General features: G+C 39.2%; 1 long non-coding RNA gene across 4 annotated transcripts; it reads right to left on the minus strand.

Moving 5' to 3' along the window:
* Positions 1-17,540: 17,540 nt before the first annotated feature.
* LOC127356602 (uncharacterized) lies at positions 17,541-23,275 on the minus strand. Of its 4 annotated transcripts, none has more exons than XR_007882009.1 (4): positions 23,246-23,275; positions 22,153-22,428; positions 21,965-22,053; positions 17,541-18,740 (listed from the first exon to the last, which is right to left on the minus strand). It is a non-coding gene; the product is annotated as an uncharacterized LOC127356602 (long non-coding RNA). The 4 variants fall into 4 exon arrangements; XR_007882007.1 differs by lacking the exon at positions 23,246-23,275 and adding an exon at positions 22,542-22,641; XR_007882008.1 differs by lacking the exon at positions 23,246-23,275 and adding an exon at positions 18,908-19,049 and having other exon boundaries at positions 22,153-22,641.
* Between the last annotated feature and the right edge of the window lie 521 nt (positions 23,276-23,796).

Genomic DNA, 23,796 nt, shown 5'->3' on the forward strand with positions numbered 1-23,796 from the left:
GCAGATCCGATAAATTCCCTAGGAGTAGGTTGTTCTAAAACAAGCCCAAAGAGTCAAAATGACCACAAAATGGCTGCCAAAAGTGCACATTTTGCATTGAAATAGTTGACTTCCTGTGGGATATGGGATATGGGTCCAAGAGGCTTTTTTGTACGCCCCGGCACATTATACATGCCTACCGAGTTTTGTACATATCGGTGAAACGTGGCGCCGGGGCTGATGTATTTTTATTCTGTAGGGGGCGCTACAAGCAGGACAAACACGATTTTTGGTATGTGAGCTTCAGGCACCACTCTACACGTGCCCTGTGAATTTCATATTCATAACTATTACAATCTATGCACAGTGATTTACCCTGCCACCAGAGTGCCACCTAGTGGCGTGAATTTTTTTCCTTTGTAGGTGAGCCTCAGGGAGCCATGCGGAAGCAGCGTACCAAGTTTCATCTTAATCACACATACCGTTGTAGAGCTATAAACTCCTTCATTTTAAAGAGCGCCACCTTGTGGTGATGACCTGAAATTGTGCACGATGCTTAAGGAAGACATGGGGAACTATGGACCCAAGGTTGGTGTAAATCGGACATACCAATGTGGAGAAATACCCCACTTCCTTTTTTGACGAAAAATCAACAGGAAGTGCTAATTTTATAACTTCCTTATTTTTTAAAATATCAAAAATGTTCAAATTACTTTTGTTGTCAGGACGGTCCACAGATGAAACGTGCAAAGTTTCGTGCGCATCGGACAAAGTGTGTAGGAGGAACACGAAAAAGTGATTTATGGACATTTTGCGCTCTAGAAAAAAAAAATCTAGGCGGAAGTGGGCGTGGCCTATATGGGGAGGTTCAGCTCCATTCACCGAACGCGTGGATATAAGGTTTTTGAATGTGAGACAAACTATGCGGAGTTATTAGCGTAACGAAATTGGCCTACAAACAGCGCCACCTAGTGGCCTTCCTAGTGGCTGACCTGCATGTGACGCATAGAATCTCCAATTTAAATGAGGCTTGACAAATGTGCCAAATAAAATGCCAATATTTTAAATGATTAGGGGGTGAAAAATGCGCTCAAAGATCCTAAAAATAATAATAATAATAATAATAATAATAATAATAAACGAAGGAAAAACAATAGAGACCTTCCAGTTCATACTGGCTCGGTCCCTAAATATTCAGCTTCTGTGCGGGCCAAGCGTTTGTATCCGAGACACGGGATCGAGTGACGATATGAACCTGCCTACTTGAACAGAGTAGGCGTGACACCTATTTTTCAGTCAAGTTATGCCAGGTCCTCTGTAGACTTTGACCTATGAGAGGTAAACAATAATATGTGGACCCTCTGCACTGACAAAATGTGGAAGAATACCCCCAACTAAATAAAAAAATTAACATTTAAGATAATGAAACATAGAAAAGACTTACTGATCACAAGTTTGCATGTCACTGTTGTAATCATCAAGTCCCCCCCCCCCACAGGAAACTAATAATACATAATAAAACGGAAATGTTAAAAAGCACTGCACCCTGCTGCCTGGCCTCGACTTGTAGCTGCTGTATTTGGCGTAAGGAGGCAAGGGTTGTTTGTGAACTATTTATGACTTGTGCTGTTAATGTCTGACCTCTTGTGGACAACGAGGCGCACTGAGGTGAACAGTATAGGCTAATGAGCATGGTAATGAGATGCTGGGGCCACTGGTATAGCATGTTGGTTTCTGCTTTTATTTACAGTGTGAAGTTTTGTTGTGTGTTTTTTTTTTCTCTTTTTCTCCAGTGGTGAAAGCTGAATTTACACCTGTTTCAGAATCACTACAGTAACTGTAATAAACATGCATGGATTTATGTCTTGAGCAGAAACACTTTCTTAGTTACAACAAGTGCCAGCACATATGGTGCTTGAATAATCAAACTCTCTTTTTCTTTGTTTTTTGGTGCAAAGGCATAATAAGGCATAATACAACACAGTAAACATCTAAAGCACAGACATCAAATAATTATCACTATGTGAATTCATGCAGCATGACATACAGATGGTTATATCTGTGGAGACTAACAGTGCAGAGAGGTACTGTTTATGATGTAATATGTGAAAACTGCATAGGAGTCAGAGCATATGGACCTTAACTGGATACCACTGGATACCAAGGTTGGTAAATATTGAAAAAATGTAACCATGAGAGAGCAATTAGCAGCATGAGTGGGGTTACAATGAGCTATGTTGAGCATAGCAAGGACTCCTGGGAAGAGCCTGATGATGGGGAAAGTCGAAACCAGTGCTAATGTGCTGGTATCATGTCTCAAAGTGTCTTTGAAACTGTGTAAAATATGTAGTCTGAACCCTGGCATGGGGAATGGTTGGCTGTCAGATTCATTATAACACTTATATTTCAATAACACAACGGCAAAGTTTATTTGCCTGCTTCAACTTAGACACATACAGTTATTATTACTTGTTTTATGAAGAATGTTCTGTAATTACATTTTACAGATGACATTTTATCTTTATTATATTTTTTTTCTGTAAATTGTTTGATTTCTTTGTGTGACATATTATTCCCATTTCTATCAATTGGGAATGTTTTGTAGCCTACTGTAACTGAGAAAACATAGCTTCTGTTGGATGACATTACATCTGGCTCTGACTCATGCATTTACTGGTAAGTCCCGTTGGTCTGGTTAATTTTTTAAAAGAAAAAGTTAAATGCCTTCAGAACTGCCTACAGTATTATCTGAATTAGATCTATGAATTGACCATTTCTTTTGGTTAACCATATTGAGATTCCAAATATTATTTAAAAACCCATTGTAAATAGCCTAAAGCATATTTAACATACTGTTACAGACAGACTAGACTACTACAATACCATCACTCGGTAATGTAAATAGAAAATCATGGGCAAGCAAATGAAATAAAATAAAAGTCAATTTTCAAAGGTTTCACTGGAAGATAAAAGTGAAAATGAAAACATGTCATATGCATTTTGCCCAGAGGAAGAGTTGTTTTTATCTGCACAGAGCGGTTTGTTTGCAAGCTAAACCATCTTGATGTCATATGGTCGCCGCTGTAATTATTTGAATGCTTTGATGCACCTCCACGGCCAGAGTGAGCCAAGAGAGTGTGCTCTGAGTCTGAATACTTTGAGTAGGTGACACTTGAAATACACTGTATGAATATGAATTCCTGACTGTGCTCTGCATTCACAAACACTTGGATTTGGTGCCAAAAAACTCTCGGGTGATTGCAGTGCCAATCACTCTCAGTGTTTGAACCGAGGGACCAATGTGAAAAGGGGGAGTGACATGAATAAGAGCACCTCTGTTTGTGTCTCTTAATTCAGACTTTTTGTATCAAGCCTCCTCGCCTGCTGCTCATTTATTCTTGTTATCTCGGTGCAGACAAAACATGTCACACCCACAAATCACACTGATGCTCGGTGTGAACTTGTACCCCAAGGATGTATGTAGTTAGGCCACAAAGCACTTAAGTCTGATTTTTTTATTTCCAGTCAGGTCAATTGATGTTCTGAGTCTAATTAAACTCAACTATGTGAGTGTACCTTTGAAAATCAGTGTGTAAAATATTGTACCAACACCACTGGGGTTTGGTTCTTGCAAAGGATTTATTATAAATGTCTGCAACTGGGCACTGGATAAAAAGCCACCACCATTTGGGAAATTGTTACGAGTTTCATGCAACACTTCCCTACACAGACAATGAAGCTGAGCCATTAGGTGGCAGCCCAGCACTTTTCTGTAAGGCTGAGAACCTCATGCTTCCACACTGTCCACCGGTGTCCTCTGGTTGTGTATCTGTGAAGAACAAAATCTCAACCCATCATTGCACAGAGCTCCTTTGTGCATAATACTGTCCATAAAGTGAGATCTAATGTTAATGAACTGTGGCTTATAGATCTGATCCACTACTCTCATGGGCCTTTCATCAGAAAGAGTCTCTGGGGTGTGCCATTTGGGCACTGATGTTACAGGAAATACATATCAAAGAGGACTTTGAAGTCAAGTAACTTAGACCGCACAGTACACCTAAAAGTGGGCTGTGAAGGAATAAAGTCATATAGCGAGTGACAAGTCTCAAGGTCAGTAGTATTCCAAAGACTCTATTTTAATGTTTCACATAAGGTAAAAAAAAAAAAAAAAAAACTGCTGAATTTCTAATCGTGGGCAAAATATTCCTTTAGGAACAGGTGATACTCCAACCTTGACTTCTGCAGGCAGCCACGTTTCACCCAGAGCCGAATGGAACTGTCTTGAGAATAATGTCACAGCCCTGACTTGAATTACAGAAAAGTCCAATTGAACTTTTCCATAAACCTTCCTTTTTTTCTCTCTCTCGTAAAACCTTCCATGAATGTGTAGAATAAGAAATGTATGAGATGCCTCCACACACCCAGACACAACTACAGTATGTGCAGTGGTTTGCAGACATAATTTTCATGAAAAAGGGGAGAAAAAAAATACTCTTTACAGTCCTTTGAGTTATATAGTTGTTGCTTCTTCCTCATCATGTGCTCAAGTGTCCTCAACAAGCGCTGAATTTACCTCCTGATTGACTGTCTCCATAACAATCATGGGGATGATTGGTTCATTTAAAAGTGTTTTGAAGAGCCTTGTGCCCTATCTCCTACTTCCTGTACTACCGGGCTACTTCCAAGCCATAACGGTTGCTACTCAGTGGAATGTGGAAATGTGTTGTATTGGACGTTTCCTCCTTCATGGTTATTGCTTTTTTGGATTTGTGACTCAAATCCCTTTGCTCTATTTTGAGTGATTTATACATATGAATGAAGATTTATGCCTGAGAGCTCAAGTGTGCTGGTATTATCCAATCAAACTGGGCTGCTCAGTGGCTCCTGAGATTGCATTAAAGTGTAATATCAATGCAGCAATCCTCAGGATATTGCCACTTTGAAATGCCCAGGGTCCCTCCGATGCTACAGCTGCATGTTATGATCAAGGGAATTTGTCCATTTAATGTTAATGTTTCATGTAGGAGATTGCTTTGGTAAATTAATGAAAAGTTGACTACAATGTTTAATTTATTTCATCAATGATTGCATCGAGAGAGAAAAAATGAAATGTCAGTTCAGGTGACCTAAAAATAAACGAATGAAAGCAAAGTACAATTAGTCTTTCTACAGTAAATTGAATAGAACAGAGTCCCTGGAACTTATTTCCTAAAGAGTGTCCTCATTGCAAAGGAAACTAAATTTATTTATTTTAATGTCCTACCTTAGATTTCTTTAGACTTCATAATCATATTTCATTTTTCAATTCCTTGCAAAATTGGACAGCTATCCCCCAACCGTGACAGAATAACCAAGGCTCAGCAAGCACTTTGTGTGGAGGTGCTCTACTGAAGCTAAATGTAAACACTTGTGTGCAATTTGTACCCTCAGAACATTGCAAAATGGTGCAAAGCAGGAGATGAAGTAAAATCTTCCATATATTACAGCTTTGCAAGGTGCTACGAGGGGTTTGTTAACAAGAAAAGGTCATGTTCTTTCATTCTCTAACCAAAACATGCACACTTCTTTTTTTATTATTATTGTTCCATCACAAACTATACACCTAATAAAGGTTTTTCAATTTCTTTCTGTCAAGAAGACTGTGAACCTTGAACCTTTTTGTGTTTGTTTTTGTGTTTTTTATTTTTTCCAAAATGTGTCTTCAGCGTGCAAATGCTTGGGGCCCAAATGAAACCTTTAGTGTGCAAAGCATTCAGACCCCCCTGAGATCTCTCCCTCCACTGATGTACCCATGTTGACTGTCTATTCTCTTTGGTTTTTCAACTCTGTGTGTGGTTAGGCATTCACATTGAGAAACTCAGACATTAGGGCTATGTGAGACAGCAGCTTTGATGTCATGATTATACTATTATTTTATACAGCTACCCTCTGCTATAAGGGCTATTTCATACAGTAATGATTTTTGTGAGGAGAAAGAACTTAACTGACATTGGCACATTTGTCCTTTTTTTTTATTCCCCTGCAGGAAAATGGCTTTTTTAGCCTGCAATTTATCCAATTACAGATTTACAGCAGTGCAAAGTCGACCATATGATACAGCCTAAGTCTATTTTTCAGTCTTTGGAGCAAATCCAATCATTCCAAATGGTTGCTGATGGTAATAATTGCAACAGCATTGTATTGATCTAGCGGGTCCATGGAGTGGAAACAAACAAAGCACACAGAAAAAAGGAGAGCGTGCTCCTTGTGTGCAATAATATTTGGTATGTTTATCTGGCCTTTGTGAAGATGTAATAGTAAAGTATTAAGATAAAGTACAGGCTTTTACGTTTTATCGGCTGCTAGTGAATAAAATGTCCCCACTGATGCCCCCAGTTCTTTAATTCAATCTTTGAACGTTGTAAAGCTAAGGATTACTGTGCTTTCTAAAATCAAAAGGACCTGTAAGAGTGACACGGAACATTTTACAGATGTACAACCAGGGACATAGAAGGATGATAACCCCCAACTCCAGTTTATCCACCTCTATGAAATGAGTTTACTAATCTATTTTCAGATCAACTGTAAGCTATAGTTTACCAACATCTGCATTTACTGTATTTACCATTTATTGTCAGCACTGACTATGCATAACACAACTATTTGCTAATACAAAAATATGCAAATACAATTTAACTATAAAACTATATTACAAAATCCTGATTAGTTACAAATGAACAAGTAAATCAGAAACCAAAAAGCTAAAGCTTTTGGCTGTTTTATTACTCTCCTGTACATCTGCTTGTGGCCATGCCCTGGATTCTGTTAGCTGTTCTGCCACCGTACACCTGAATTATTAATTGTAAATTACTTTACTGTACTTGCTCAGTTTATATTTATCTTGGTTGTTTTTTGACATTAACATTATAATACTTTAGAATTATGATTTATATGTCAGTCAAATATATAAATACTCATGTTAGGGGAGATTCCTGCAAACCTATAGAGGGTTATACTTATATTGGTCTTAGGAATGTCTGTCTTGTTTACACACTCTCATATCAGCTTCAAGGTCAAAATGGCTTTTGTCACTATTGAATAGGTAATCAAATTAACCTTTTCTCCACACACTTTCAAGTATTCAAGTAAGAGTTTGGAAATATATTTCAATTCAAAGCAATATATGACAGCTTGTTTTACTATTCATCATATCATAATTACATCTTAAATACTGAGCTCCTGTTCTATACAGTTTAAGCTGTTACTCCTCTCGGAAAAACCCATTGCAAATCTTGAGCTTACATCCATAAACCGATGGTCATCTGCTGCTTATCAATGCTACAAAACATTTCATAGAGTGAGTTTATCTGCTTCAAGCTATGAATTTGCTATGAGTTAAATATTATGCTTTAGTTAATAATTATCTGCTGCATAGCTGATGTGTCTCTGCCTGACGCTGCATATCAAGCGGCTAACGGTGTTTAGATTTACCCATTTTAATTCATTATACATAGCTCCTTAAACTCAGGAGTTTGTGTACCATAAGTGTGTGACTTCATATCGCATTGACACACACATATGGGGCTTGCACTTGCTACTGCACAATACTTACTGTGACTCTTATGTGGGTGATGAGGTTTCTGAGCATGTTCTGAGTGCAGCTTGTTAAGGTGTGTCGAGAAAAGCGCTAATAGGAAGAAAGTACTGTGAGATTCCTGGTAGAAGCACTGTCCTTGTTGACACTGTTGATAAGTCCTCCTCCTAGAAGGCACTAAGCCAACTTCATCCAAGGCCAACTGGAGAGGGCTATCGCAGATAATACTATTCTCTCTCTATCAATGACACCTCTCAACCTCAGTTATTTCATATGAGCATATTTTTTTTTAAGAATAGGCAAAATCACAAAGAGATCCATTCGGGTTGGCAGCTTTGCCAGTATCCAGTACTGAATAAGCAAGAGTGCTCACGCATACACTTGAATGCTAAACTACACAAATGAGAGCATTTCAGTAGCACATGAGTAATGCATTCCAAACAGCTGACAACCATTACACATAATGGCCCCTGCTAAGGACAAGGTCTCAGATTCATTCTCATGTTAAGTGCCTTGTCTGAGTGATGGATAAGGACGCATTAAAGACTAGTTTGGGACACATGTGACAAACAATATTGGTAGACCCAGGGTAGAGAAGCCAGTGACAATGTGAGGATGGTGAATGGAGTGAGTGTGTTGGAGGCTCTTGAATCAGTACCACAAGCTGGGGGGAGGTGTGGAAGTATTCTATAGTTGATGTACTCTCAAAACTGCTGATATACTTCAATGAGTTTAATCACTGAATTTTAAGTAGTTTCGTCAGTGTTTAAAATGCAATGTATTGTATAATTTGAATAGCTAAGAATGCAAATCAATGGAGTGTAAAGTCAGTGGGTAATTAGAGAGATAGGGTTCCTGGTGGAATAATGTCCAATTGTTTCTAGGATGTGGAGGAAATATATGAAGCCACAGTCAGGGAAATTAAACACCGTATGTGGACAAGGAATTCCACTTTATCCGAGAAAATAAACACGGAGCATTTGGTGAAAGCTGTAATTTTAATCTCCCAGCACATCTTGAAGTCTAGTCAAGATATTGTGTTTGACATGTGGCTCTTCTAGGCAAATCCATTAGCCTTAAACATGAATACTCAGGGTTTCCACCCTTCAAGCACAAGGTCATAGAATGCAGACAGCGTTGTCCTACATGGCATATTTTACATTATGGGGCTTTTCACTTCTCTGCAAAAGGTTGTACTTCTTATTTGGCAGCAAAGGAGCTGGAGTGTGGGAGAGATTGATTTAGTGTGCTTCAGCTACATGGGCTGCTTTTGTGTCTGGAGTTGCAATTTAGATTTAGAAGACAGAGGAGCTGCAATCAGGAAGAGGTGGTAATCAATTTTTCTTGTTTATGTGTGCGTGCGCGTGTGTGTGTGCATGTATGTGTGTGTGTGTGTGTGTGTGTGTGTGTGTGTGTGTGTGTGTGTGTGTGTGTGTTGTGCTCACAGCTGCAGAGAACAGATCCACGGCCAGTGGCAAATGAGAGGAGCCTGTAATGATAACCATTCTGTTTTCCTCGAACACAGATACTGGCATTGCTCTTCATTACATGGCCTCACTTTTATTACATGCTGCAGATTTTCCTTTAGACCTGACAATATATATATGTATATATATATATATATATATATATATATATATGGAATAAATCTTTGAATATATTGAATGAATCTTTAAATATATGGAATGAAGCTTGAACATATGGAATGAAGCTTGAATATATGGAATGAAGCTTGGATGTACTGATAAAAAAAATTGAGAATACAGAATGAAATTCAAAACCTAGTTGTATCCTTTTCATCAAAGTGATAGCCTTCTGAATTCGCTGGTTTTACAAAATGGCATCAGTTGAAATATTCCAATACTTTCTTGAACTGGAAAACTTTTTTGCTACAGGTTGTACTCCAAATGACACTAACAGTTTGGAGACTATATCGCATCACCTTGAAGATCATATTTCCATTATAGCGACATTCATAGTTCTTATGAGTAATAATGTTCAACAAAACATTGCCGAAAGAACATTATGCGTCAGGATTTTGCCTGAGGCCTGTTGTAGTCGGCCTGCCACGATTAAAAAGGGAGCTAACTTCTTTGTCAGGAGAACGGTATTGGGCACGGGTACTATCGGGAGGATTTTGGCCCGTACAAGCACTTGCCAATGAGTTAATAATGTCCTAATTTCTCAGTATTGCTGCCACAAGGTTCCTGACTGACTCATTCTCACTTCTTGCAGCAGCAAAATACAAGATGGCAGCAGTGCCTTGATGACGTCAGTCAAGTTTCATTTCATTCAATATATTCAAAGATTCATTCCATATATTCAAGTTTCATTCCATATATTCAAGGATTCATTCCATATATTCAAGGATTCATTCCACATATTCAAGAATTAATTCAATATATATTCAAGGATTCATTCCATATTTTCAAGGTTCATTCAATATATTCAAGTTTCATTCCATATATTCAAGAATTAATTCAATATATTCAAGAATTCATTCAATATATTCAAGGATTCATTCAATATATTCAAGGATTCATTCCATATTTTCAAGGTTCATTCAATATATTCAAGGATTCATTCAATATATTCAAGGATTAATTCAATATATTCAAGGTTTCATTACATATATTCAAGGTTCATTCAATATATTCAAAGTTTTATTATATATGTTCAAAGATTAATTTCCTAAACGGCATGCCATAATATGTATGTATGTATGTATGTATGTATATATATATATATATACATATATAAAAAATATTTACCCTATTGGTAGATTACTTCTACACTGGCAAATCATTTCAAGAAATGACTTTCAAGGAAGAATAGGGAACAAAAAAGGCAATTTCTATATTGTCAACAATAGCAAAGATTACCTGTTTAAGCTTTGTGTTGTTAATGGATCCTGTTTGTCACTGAATAATAAGAGGTTTGTGCAGTTTGCTAGCCTGAACATTTGCCCTTGTGCAGCACAGAGGAGGCTTATCAGAAAGTTTCACTGAGTACTTTATTACAGCTTGAGGACAGTTGAGCCAGCTGGGTCTTCATTAGTTTTAAACAACACGACTGGTTTTTGGCGGGCACTGTTAGTGCGGAACATGTTTTCACCAAGCGCCATGATCCTTTGAATGAGAGAAGGAAGATAGATGAGCATACACTAATGTGTTAGTTTTCACCTTGAACACACCATCAGTCTTCTTGACTAATTCTCAGGTTCAGGCTGTAACATGTGGTCAAAGTACTGCTGCCTGAGAGGGAGGCACATGGCACACAACTAAAAAGATCAATCACTAAATTACGTCCTACAATCCCAAACTAATTATCATCATTGTGTCTATGGTAGAATCAAAATAAAAACTGATAATTGGAGGGTTAAGACCTATAGATCTTCCTTTCTAACACACTGATTTAATTCCGCTTTGAGAGCTCAAGTGTGTGCTTCATGTAATGGGTCCAAAGCACAGGAGAGGCTGGAGCCTGGTGTGAGTTTCTGGAAGACGTCCGGAGGAGACAGCCACGACCAGGAGTGCTGGCAGCCACATAGTTATGTCTCCACACTGAGTGAAGAGCTGGTGGCACTGTGAGCCCCCGGGTCCACCATTAATACATGCAACTGTCTGGAAGATGAGCTGTGGTGTGAGCAAGAACAGTTCCTCTATCTTTACAGCTGCGTCTGAAACGGATGGACCGAAAGCACAGCTGGTGCATGAATGCTTCTTAAGTAGGGGTACGAACAATATGTGTCTGTCTCCATAGCAGCGTGACATCAGCACCATATATTTCTCTTACTGTTCAACATGGTGCCCATTATTGCTCATTTACTCTGCAGGTCTCAATCACCCTGCTGATTTCCAATCTAATGTGATGGACAGAGCTAACGCAGAGATAAACCACTAAAATGCGAGGACAACAGTGTGGGTTCCCATGTGAGTCCCTGAAGCCAAGGCTCCCTCTTCTGCCTCTCATTATGGCAGACGTGTGGTACACACAGGCATAGGACAGGACAGGAGTGACACACACACACACACACACACACACACACACACACACACACACACACACACACACACACACAAACACAGCACATAAACTGGACCGTGAAATAAGCGGGGTGCCTGCAGATTGGCTAGGAACGGTAGAGGTAGTTTATTTTGTGTGAGGATGAGATATGAGGAACTTATTTTCATTTAATGACCAGCTGTGTGATGTGGACTCATACAGACCCATCTAAAAACATTGGCTTTCACACACTGAGGAGGGGGTGTCCAGGATCAGTATGCCCACCTTCAGCTGGGAAGGATAATAAGATCTGGCTCCCACTGACATGAATGGTAAGATTTGTCACTGATGATTGGTGGGAGCAGTCTTTGAGGTGAAGGAGTGATCCCACACTACTGATAGAGGGGTCTGAAATCTGCTGCTCCCATTCAACCGAACCACGTGTGAGCCCTCATTATATAACAAAGACTGGAGTTATCAATTAACAGTGGAGCATATCTTTATATGTCATCTTAGTATTAAAGTGTTGATCTGTTTTGGCGAACACAATGTTGACATATCATCACCCTTCAAGTTCATATGATGATATGTTGGTTATTTATAGATTCAGCAGTTATCATTCATTTGGAGTGAATGTGAATCTCTTTCAACTCCGGAGGGAAATATCTAGTTCATTACTCTGAGCAATTGTCACATTGTTTACATTTTGTCAGTTGTTATTATAAGAATATTGCCTGTAGCTGCTTTAAAGTTAGTTATTGATAATGAAAATGGTAATAGCTGACCAGCTATGTCAGGACAATATGTGCAATTGTGTTGTGATTCTATTCTTGCTATACTTCTTTATTTACTCATGTATTTGTTTATAGATTCTTTTTGGAAAATGAATTCTTGCATGACCTCCCAAAGCTAAGAGTTCCTATGGACAGGGTCAAAGTGACACTCAGTGAAATCAATGGAATTACTCTTCATTACAAAGGCATTTTACTCTCATCATCATCAGCTTAATGACATTAATTATGATTTTGACCTTCTGGAGATGTATTATTTTTTGTTACATCCATTGAACTCATGTCATTGAAACAACTAATTCACAGCTATAATGGCTTCTACACTGACCAGAATACATATTGGAATCTTTTTTTTTTTAATTCATCATGGTTGCATTATTGATAGAAAAAATTAAAGGTCTAGGTCGAGGGTTATAGCGTTTTTGTGTATTGCATAAATAAAATCTTGCAAAGCATGGTCCAATGATAAGATATAAATATGCTCGAGTACAAAGATTTCCTGAGCTGTTGCCTCTCATGACAATCTTCAATATTCTAAGTAGACACACAGCCTCAGAGTGTAAGTGCAAATGTTTCCCAAAGGATGTGTACTGAAATTAGAAATAATAAAAACACATTAAAATGTGCAAACAGGCTCACACATCCTATGACCTTACCAGGCAGAGCAAGTCACTGGTCAATGTCTGAGAAGAATTTTAGAGTTCATTAATGGTCCCCTGATATAAAAAAAAACATCTCATTGGAATATTTCCAGCTCTGTTTAACAGGAGATTGAAGAGTTGTTTAAAAACTACAGAAACAAGCATACAGCATGAAGCAAAATCATAGTAGAAATGAAAGCTAATGTAATACAAAATCTGTATTCCAGCATTCAAAACCCATATGCTGTGGATCAAAGCAGAAGGAGCAAACATAAACATCAAAGCTTGACTATGCATCTGTGCTTATTGTTTTCTTCCCGTACAAACTGTTAAATAGCAGCACCAGCAGAACAGATGAGACTGTGACCTTGATTGTGAGTTCCCGCCAATCTAACTTGAAGACCAGAATTGTCCCTTAACAAGATTACTTTACTTTGATCTAATGGATTTGACTCTTGAGACAAAGTGATCTGGTTGCATCCGTTCCTCTGTTTATATAGGACAGAAACCATTTGTCACCACCCCCGAACAGAAATCACAGCTGATGCATTATTGCAAGAATCAATCGCAGACCTTTTACTCTCACTGTATTTCCACAATTTGTCAATGCAGAAGGGAGACTGCTCTCCCTCTTCCTCTTTCTGTCTCTTTTTCTCACATTTATTTTTCTCTCTCCCCTCGCTCACTCTCAGAGACATCATCTGTGTGACAGTCCCATCGGTGCGTAGTGCAGTTTGCTTCACGTTTAGTCTGAGAGGCTATTCCATTTGGCAGTCACTTAATGGAGACCCCTCCCATCTTCCACCCATGTCTGCTCTGTTCTGCAGGTTAGATTGCAGAACCGTCAGGCGGAAGGAACTGACTGTCATTGCAGAATGACAGTGTCCTGACCAGCCGGATTCCTTTGAAGCCGATGCCTCCGGGTCTGCCCCGGGGTTGTTGAGGCATGCTGGAGTCTGCCATAGGTGGAGGAGTCCTGCAGTACCTCAGCTCATTTTGATTAATGGACCTCTCTCTGCCCCTGAGTGAGCAATTATCAGAGGGTTGGCAAAGTCGTTCATCACTGTAACTGAGCAGCAGGTCTCTTCCACTGTCGAAAGTCATACCTGCAGGGCAAGGGGTCTACGTCCGCATCCCCTACCTCCTCTTCTTCCTCCCTATCAACCAAGCTGCAGCCCCATGTTTGACTAGGAGTGTCTATCTACAGAAGGTCAGAGAGGGGAAGGCCTTCTGTGCTGTGGAGTGCAGACGTGCTTACTAGCAGATCAGATTTCCCCACGGTAATTGTTTAGCTGCTGCCTGCTGGGCTCTCTGGCCTTGATCAAATCCAAGCCTGCACGTTACTGTGAGATCAAGTTCCCACTCCGTCCTGTGGCACCAAGCCTGGAATTCACTTTGCAACATGACTGGCACGTGGTGTGAACAACCATTGTACTGCTGTTAGTAGGATGTGTTCAGCATACTAACTGTCCGTCACAAACAAAAAAGAAAGCTATAGTTTTTCAATTAAAGCAAATATATTCTCCACTAATTGCTACAGTGTCTGAATAGCTTTAATCACCAATAACAATATATTCACTTTGTCTGTGTTATGTTGAAGAGGTAGGCTACCTCACATATATCTGTTTCCATAGAAACTCTTGTACAGTAGTTACTTTATTGTCATGTTTGTTCAGATGTACAATTACAGTAATTTAGATTTTCTGTTCTTGTAAGGATTCAGCAGAAAGGGCGAATTAATCACCTCACCCACAGAGAGGATTTGTTTAAATTCACCTTGATATTATGAATATGACTACTGCTATAGCAGACACAGCTGAGAAATGTGCACAAACAAGACGCTTCACATGCACGCTCACAGAAAAGCACACCTACAAAAGCACTGACCTTACTACTGTTTGTGTCCATTATTATGAAAGTTGGCTCCTGAGGTTTTGTTAGTATTCAGTGGAAACTCTGACCCTTCACTCATGCATAACTTACACCCACCCATTGTCTTTCTTACAAATCATCGCAAACACACATCACTGTATTTGTATTCACATCTTTCAAGGCTCCCCATGTCTTCCAATGCAACATTTTAGAATGCACAATCACAATTCTTCATTGTGGTGTTTGCATTTGAGCAGGGAGGCCATGTGAACTAGAAGTGATTGGACTTTGTGATTGCTGGGCACATTCCAGTCATTGCTATTATACAACTGTAATCCAAAATCCCCTCATCCACTGTTAAAAATGCAATTAACAAAATAATTGTTCCTCCCAGAGACCAACAATTTACCTGCAATTTACCTGAATCTATTGGTCAATTACGAGTTTGTCTTCAGGCTGACCCCGCCGGCTAATGGCTTTGGAGGGAGGCCAGAATCTGATTTCCTTTTAACGCTGTCTAATGGGCTGTCACTGTATACATTATGAATGCAAACCAACTGAACACAACCCGTCCCACCATCACTATTAGGGCCTTTTTCTATTCATTGATTTCTCTCTTTACTTTTAGCTAATGATTTCCCCTTCTTTATATGCATGCTGGTGAATCTGTGAAATACTTTCTATTGTAGACAAAAAGAGAGGATTTGGAATGCATTTGAAGTACAGAGATTTTGTTTCACCGCCCTGTTATCAAATCACAACGTGTAATGCATCCAAGATGAGCAATGTCTCTGTCACTATTTATATGTATGTATGAGTGTCTCTGTCTTTCCACCTGAGAGGAGAATGGCGAGCGCTGGCTTTGTTTCATTTCACCCACGTTTTGAATACTAAGTGGCCAAATAAATATTAGATACATGCTTTTTAAAGCTATATTACTATTTAACTGATTCAATTTTTTTCTCAAATAGCCTACCATTTTTATAGACTGCTGGTTTCTTATGCATGACTTTTCAGAAGTGCATATTTTGATGCTAGACAGTAACAGTGTAAAGTAAACAATTTACTGGAGTGTGATGGCTACATAGTTTGTTTCTCCACATGAGTAAAAGCTATCATAAGAAATCTGGTCAAGACATTTGCTGCTGTGCGCTGGAAATGTGGAAATCTATGTGCTGCCACCTTGTCCACCCTCCATCTCACTCTCTCCCCTATATATCGCTGTCTGCATCTTTTGCCATTCCCTTGCCCTCCTTTTTACCATCTCTGACTGTCTTCTCCATCTCTCACTCACATCTTTATATCACTCCAATTCTCGCACGGTGAGATGGAAATTGAGTGGGAGGACTGGGTTGCAGGATAAGATGGAGGTCTCAGAGTGGACAAAAATAAAATCCAATTTCAACAAAAAATAATGATTACCCCTCCACCTCCCCAAACTGCAGCCCGCCTTGCTGCCCCTGCCCTTCTTCAGCAGGTCTCACCTGCACATCTCCAGAATCTCAAAGCCTGGCACGCAGCAGGGGGCCAAAAAGAGAGGGACCATGCACCAACCTACCTCCACTCTCTCATAACTGAGATTGGACACACACCATTGCCCTTTTTTAACTTTTAAAGCCACTACTTGCAGCATATCATAATAGATAGAGTGTACCAGAGTAGGTTGTACTCCAAAGAATTCCTAATTCTCAAAGATGAAGGTCCAGACTTTTAAAAGATACAAACAATTTCAAGAGTGAAAAGAGGAAGTTTCTTCAAGAGGCTTCATGCCGTTCTTTTTAGACTGAGCTTGTGTTGGTTTTATTTGGACAGATGAGGAGCAATAACTTTGGATCACTTTTCCATGCAGTGAGCATCATGTGTCTGTAGCACTAATGACGGAAAAAAAAGCTCCTCAAAGGAGTTTTTTTTTCTTTTTTGGGAGAAAACACTTTAAACCTCACAAGGGTATGTCTACCTAAGCTGACAGTTCAGTGGGAGTGTTGACAGGTGAACACAGAACTGTTGCTGAAAAAATACGATATGAACATAGTTGCAAAACAAATAAAATAAAAAGGGATTGAGAGTTGCATAACACATCTGTTTGATTATCTTCTGCTTTTAAGAACAGATTATCTATGATCTACAGGGTAGCAAAGTGTGTGAGCATTCAATGATAGCAGCTTTGTTGAATCAAATTCAAATTTAGTCTTCCAAATTTGTCTCTCATGTTGAGTTTTTTTGTACTACAACCTCCCAAAACAGGAAAAAACAGACATCTTCAGATATATCCGGCCAGCGAAGTTAGAAGCCATCTACTTATTTTTAGAGAGAGAGCAATAAGGATCCTCCAGAGCTGTAATCTAGTTGACTGACAGCAGCTCACAATGCCTTTCTCCACACCTAACCAGAAGACATTCAGTAAAAGCAATGCAATTCATGTGAGAAGAACACAGACAGCGAGTGAGGTGAGAGAAATGCACTCAGCCACAAAGAGATAAGAAACAGGGAGGAAGATGAAAGACAGCAAAGGTGGGAAAAAATCCTCACAAGATCTTAAATTTTGTTCTTCCTACTACAGATTTTTGAGGTACAACCTCAGTCATTTGGGGCCTCGTCCTGACTCTCTATTACTGTGTGTGCCCACATTCTATAAATGAGCACAACTATCAAGACAAACCCCACTGAGACAAGGTATTTAAAGATATGGTGTCATTTATTTGTAAAAGTCCACACTGTACAAGAAGACCCAGTGTTAACAAAATAGGATATATACAGTAAAAGATACATTCACAAAAGATTATTCTGAGGCAAAAATTGCAGCTTTTACCCAATCTTTATTGATCTGAGTGCAACGTTCATGAACAATATTTCACTTCACATCAGATCTCCTTCTGGACTTCTGATATTCAATTAAGGCTTCACAATTTCAACCCTCTACTCTCTAGATATTTCAAACAAATAAGCCGAAAAATATATACAGTGAAACCACACTCAGAGACAATCAATCAATCGAGGTGAGTGAAGTTTATAAGAATTGTTTAGGGCTCACAGGATTTACTGCGGATATTATAAATATAGGCACAGAAACTTTGGGAAGGATAAGGTCAGTTCAAGGAGTAAACTAGGCCACACAGCATATCCTCAGAGTTTGAGAGGGATATGAATTTGAGTCGGACTGAATGCACTGCAGAGTCCAGAGGGACCGGGAGGAGGAGGAGAAAACAGGAGCAGAGATGGGTACAGTCGGGGACACGATGCAGCCCATCATATTCTCTGTGTTGTTGGATTTTCCTTGTAAGACCTTATTCTAATCTTATTTTGATGCTGGGACATGGCTCACTCAATCATTAAAATTTCCATAAACTAGCAATTTCATGGAGGATAATAAAAAAGGTCTAATTCAGTGCAAGCAAATAGCACCTTGTGTCCTCAGGCGGCCTTATCTCACAAAAAGATATCAGATTGTACAACCGTGTGCAACCAAATTATATTTTTGTTTGCCTCAAAGTGCAAAAACAATCTTGCAGACATCTAAACGAGTGCTTTGAAGTACTGCTTGGGTGCCAGGATGAGGACGTTTCTACACTTTGGTTTAATCTGCCAGATGTGAAAAATGCCACATTTTGGCTTGGCTGTTGTCAGGGAATCCCGTTTGTCTCTTTAAGAGTCCCATACTTAAAAATATGAATATAGCAGTCATCCTTTTCAATAACCAAACATCAGATACAAGAGAAATCCATCCACTTGGAATGAGGTGCAGCATGGGGCTTGAAAGGTGGTGTTAATGCGGCACAGTCTCTGCCATTGCAGGGGTGTGACCCAGGAGAAGGAAAGCTTGTTTTGTTCAGAGTGCTTTTGTTCAGTCATGATAGCAGTGATACGCTTGAGCTTGTTCTGAAAATAGAAAAACACACAAATACCACTTGTAATACCTCAGGCAGTCCATGAGCATATCATGTTTATACATTTTTTGTTACTTAATTCAAAACTTCATATTTTCGATTCTACCCAATAAGTCATTATACATTATTTTTACTTCACACACAAGTTCATGAACTTACAAATCCAAACATGAATGCACACACCACCGCTCTGCAGACAGCTTTTGTTTTTTTTTGTTTTTTTTACACCCATTGTCAAAGTCTCTGTGCTTCTCAACCCCGTCCTCATTAAACAGCAGCCCATAGCTCGGCTCCACAGTCGCTGTGGAAGGAAGCAGTCAGACTCTCTTCAATACACACTTGTCAATCAATCTGATGTTAAGGAGAGATATCAAGATTTCACTGACCATGCTGCTGTCTGTGGGTCATCTAGCTCTGTGGGATTTCATGCGACCCTTATAGTTTTGTAAGTTGAAATTCACTATATTTGCGCTGTTTTTGCCAGTAGAAAACAGCCATTATTTTGCAATGAGCACATGAATATGGAGTAGTACCTAAAATTGGATGTATACCTTGTGTTTGCCAGAGCAAGAACATAAATTGTTAAATCTCTTTACATGAACTTGCTCGATTCAGTGCATATATTTAGTTGCATACAAATACCACAATATTGCAATACATTTCTGTGAAACACTCTATTGTCATTTTGAGTTGAGTCCATGGTCAAAGTTGCAGGTGTTTTTGTACTGGATTGCTGCGGATTGTATGGGTTTTAATAAACTGGTAAATCAGTGCAGTGCACTATGGCAACTGCACTATGCACTATGGCAACTGCACTATGACCCCAGGCCTCTAGGGGGAGCATTAATTCCAATATTCTTTTCAATCACAACAACAACAATACAGGTGGCACTGGACCAAACTAAGTCAAATATAGAATGTGTTCACCTATTCAAAAAGTCAACATGCTTCACTACACAACCACACAAATAAATATAAAAATGGAAATATTTATATAAATATGGTTTATATTAAAATCATAGATTGCTCACCTGCCATTTGGGAGGCTAAAGTTTGATTCCTGTTCATTGCATCAACCTTTTTAATCACCAACACATCAACCATCGCTCCCTTCAGTCCTTCGAATTGTTTCTGGTGAAATTGTCTTGAGGCTCCAATCTGCTTTCTCAATTTAATGCATCTACTATATTTCCAGACTATGCTGATCATTTCTGACTTGTCTATTCTCAATGCAATCTGTGTATTGTACTGTAATTACATGTTTGTTTGTTTTTCCACTGTCTTTGTTTTAATGTTACATTAATTAATTAAATGTATGACTTATTTTACATATGCTGCAGGACTTCCTTAATTTATGCTTTACTCTTTATTGCATGCTTTAATTTTTGGCTCCTAATGCTGCTTAATGCTCTCCCGTCTGGAACATATATCAGAGTGCATTGTCTCTGTCAATACACCAATAGATAAATAAACAAACAAACCTTTTAAGGCTTGTTGGCTGGTTGGTTTTGGGACTAAAGCTTATTCACTTAACATCACACAGCCTGCCTACACCCCCTACACACAATGGAGGGTCACACCTCGGATGTGTCTGCTCCACTGCTTTCCATCCACTCACCGTCTCACTGCCCTCTGCGTCCCTATCTCAGACCACAAAGCCGTCCCTTTTCACTTGTAAAATTGTTCTCAATTGATGCAAACACTCCGCCTGATCACCACTTGACAGACGTCTATTCTGCTTCACTAATGGTTCTGGTCAAGACCTTCACCACCTCTGAACCAATACTTTCTCTCCTCTCCCCTAAATACTGTATACTTACTGCACTCAGAACATGGGCAGTTTTCTTCTCTCACATTCTCTTTCCCTCTTTACATGTGGTGACTAAAACAATTTACTAACCTACCTACTGCCCAGCTGCCTGCCTACAGCTAAACCTTCACTCTTGTCCTTGTCCAAGTTATTCAAAATTCTCCTTGCAGTACGGCTGGCCTTCAGTTTCCTACAGTTTCTCTACCCACTCCTGTAATTATCCAGCATAATAGCTCTATGTAAGATGGTGAAGTGTGTACAGCTCAATTCTCAATTGAGAAAATGCATCGAGCAAACACAATATTTTTTTTTTTCGTTCACGATGGCGCTCTCATATTCTGAGACTTCTCTTTACTACAATGGAAGTTTCTCCACTTTTCCTAAGTATGTGTTTGTCCTTCCATGTATTCCACTGTCCCCATTTCCGTATCTGAAAAATCTATGTGCAGACTCTTTCTGCCATATAGGGCTGTTCTTTTGTCCGTGAATCAGCCTGCACAGAGTGAAAAAGTACTAACAGCAGGGGTGGGACCAATTAATTGTTTTTAAAGTCACAAGTAAGTCTCACGTCTTTGCACTCAAGTCCCAAGTCCATACTGACAAGTTCCAAGTCCTAAACTTTGAGTTTTGAGTCCTAAACAAGTCATAATGGGCTCTTCACCAAATGTCATGCAATTTTAACAAGGGAACGAACAAATCAAAATTATCTTTGGTATAACTTTTTCTCAACTGGTGCTCAATAACATAAAGTTAGTCCTTAATTATTCTCTCCTGCAACTTAATTGGATGAGGTTGGATTGGTTCAAACAACGTGGATGTGGGGTAATAAAGTGTCTGGTCATCCAAGACCAAACGAGATGAGGAAAAAACAGCAACAGGCACACCAGTTGAGCTAAACCAACTTTGCACTTAATGCGAATGAGACAAAAAACTGAGACTTAACTTGTGATAGAGAGGATAAAAAAAATCCTGTTTGTTGAAACTTGGATTTACCACTGCCCGGTCAACTGAAGAAAACTTATGAGAGCTTAGCCTGTTTTGACCTCTGCAAGATAGAGGGTGATTATTGTTTCTGGTTAAATGCACTGAGACTGGTGGTATTGTCAACATGTCTTGGGATGACAGAGCTCTTTACCACTGAAATGCACTTATACTATCACTGAAATGCACTTGGAAGTGCACAATACAAATGACTGGATCTATGCCATAGTAGGCTTGGCAGGAATTTTAGAGGTCAATGAGGATTAAATAGCTCAAATGCAAAATCTTCTCATTTAGTTACAGTGCAGCTGAAATTGGCATTTATCTCGTCTTTGATGAGACAAAGGACCTAGTTGCATTTAAATCCCACAGCATATTTTAAGATTCTGCAGCTAACAAAGCACACACAACTAAATTGAATTTACCTGGTGAAGCTATGGGTCCTTAAACCAATGCATCGTTTGTGTTTGGTCTCATGTTCACTAGGCATGCTGCTCTGGATCCATCATAGCGTCTAAAGCAAATAAAAACATAAATTCTAAAATTAGTTAGCTGGCCCGCAGGTAATCAGTATATAGTGGTTGCATTAGACTTACGTTGTAGACAGACTTACGTTGTGCCTCCGATGTTTCAGTTTGTTGGGTGGTAAAAAGTGAGACACAGTTCTGTGCCAGGCTGAGGCACAGAGTACAGAAGGTATAGCTGCAGTCTCCTGAACACAAGCCAGAGCACACGTCCACACACATCTGGCAGCAGATGTCACAGCAGCGGTCTGAGCAGTATCTCCAGTCGTCACACACACACCAGCAGCCACCAGCCGGTCCACATTCCTCCTTACTTTGTAGGCTTGAGTTGCAAGGCTTGCAAGACTGTAACCCCATGGGTCTGCCTGTTAAAAACACACACAGAGACACAGAGAGACGAGATATTGGAAGAAATCACTGTCTGGAAAAATTCTTCTTTTCAAGTCCAGAATTGGAATGGAGGATGTATAGCCACTACCAAATGAATGCTGCAAAGAAAAATATGCTGATAATTGACTGTCAGCCTGTCCTGAACATTGTACAAGTTTCCTGATATCTCAAGTTAAGTCCAAAGTTCTTGCCACATGCAGCATTGGCTAATGTTCTCTGCGAACAGTTTGACCAAGTTTTATAATGCTTGATGTCATACTTTTCCCCCTGAGGCCTTACTCCAGTCTGCTCCATCATCTCCCACGTTCATGAGACAAGGAATGAAGTTAGCCCGAACTACAATTCAGAGAAGAAATCAGCTCTTCAAGAAAAAGCATGACAACCTCAAACGTCACCAACAGAGTTATTCTCTGTTAACACAAACCCAAAATGCTCACAACACAACACACAAACAGAGAAGCTCTTTCTCAGGGATACTTGTCACGGGGGCCTTCAAGATAGACATGGTGGTAAGCAAGGATAATGAGCAATGCGGCACAAATGTGGAAACACTGACTTAATTACAACAGCAGCACTAAACATCCACGTTTCTTAAAAAAATTAAAATAAAGATACTAATAGTATACCAGATGTTTGAAACAATTAGCAACAGACACTTCTTTTTGTTTTCACACAAAAACATGTTTTAGGGAGAAAACAATGTGCAGATTTATTGTAATGATCCTCATTTTACACATCAAATAAAGGCTTATAAACTAAGAGAGAAAGACATAAAAATGAGATAGCACTTACTTTGCACACTGAAGGTTGGTAGCAAATCAGGAATTCCCCCCTGCGTGCAAAATAGATACCTCAATGTCACATTGATAACACCTGATAATCATTACAACAATCAGCCTGAAGGCAAACAACATGCCAGAACACACAGCTAACCAAATCATTGGTGTCCATGTATACAGGCCAGTATTACAATTAAAAACACAATTAGAAAAGGAATCTGTAAATATACAGTTAGCAATCCTATATATACATTGTTGGAACAAATATGCAGATATTTTCCTCTAAGTAAGCAATACCATAGGGTAGAAATACTCTGTACAAGTCAAATTCACACATTCAAAATTTTACTTGAGTAAAATTGCAGGGCTGGCATCAAAATATATTTAAAATAAAGTAAAAGTACTCATGCATAATGTCCCATTTCAGAATAATTGATAACTGATGCATTATTAATGTTGCAGCTGGTAAAGGTGGAGCTCATTTTAATTATTTTATATACTGCTGGGTAGCTTGTGAATTTCAATAAAGTCTTATCTTAACCTATAATAATTCCGTGGATTTTC

The sequence above is a fragment of the Dicentrarchus labrax genome, unplaced genomic scaffold (assembly GCF_905237075.1).
Source record: "Dicentrarchus labrax unplaced genomic scaffold, dlabrax2021, whole genome shotgun sequence".
Classification (NCBI taxonomy): domain Eukaryota; kingdom Metazoa; phylum Chordata; class Actinopteri; family Moronidae; genus Dicentrarchus; species Dicentrarchus labrax.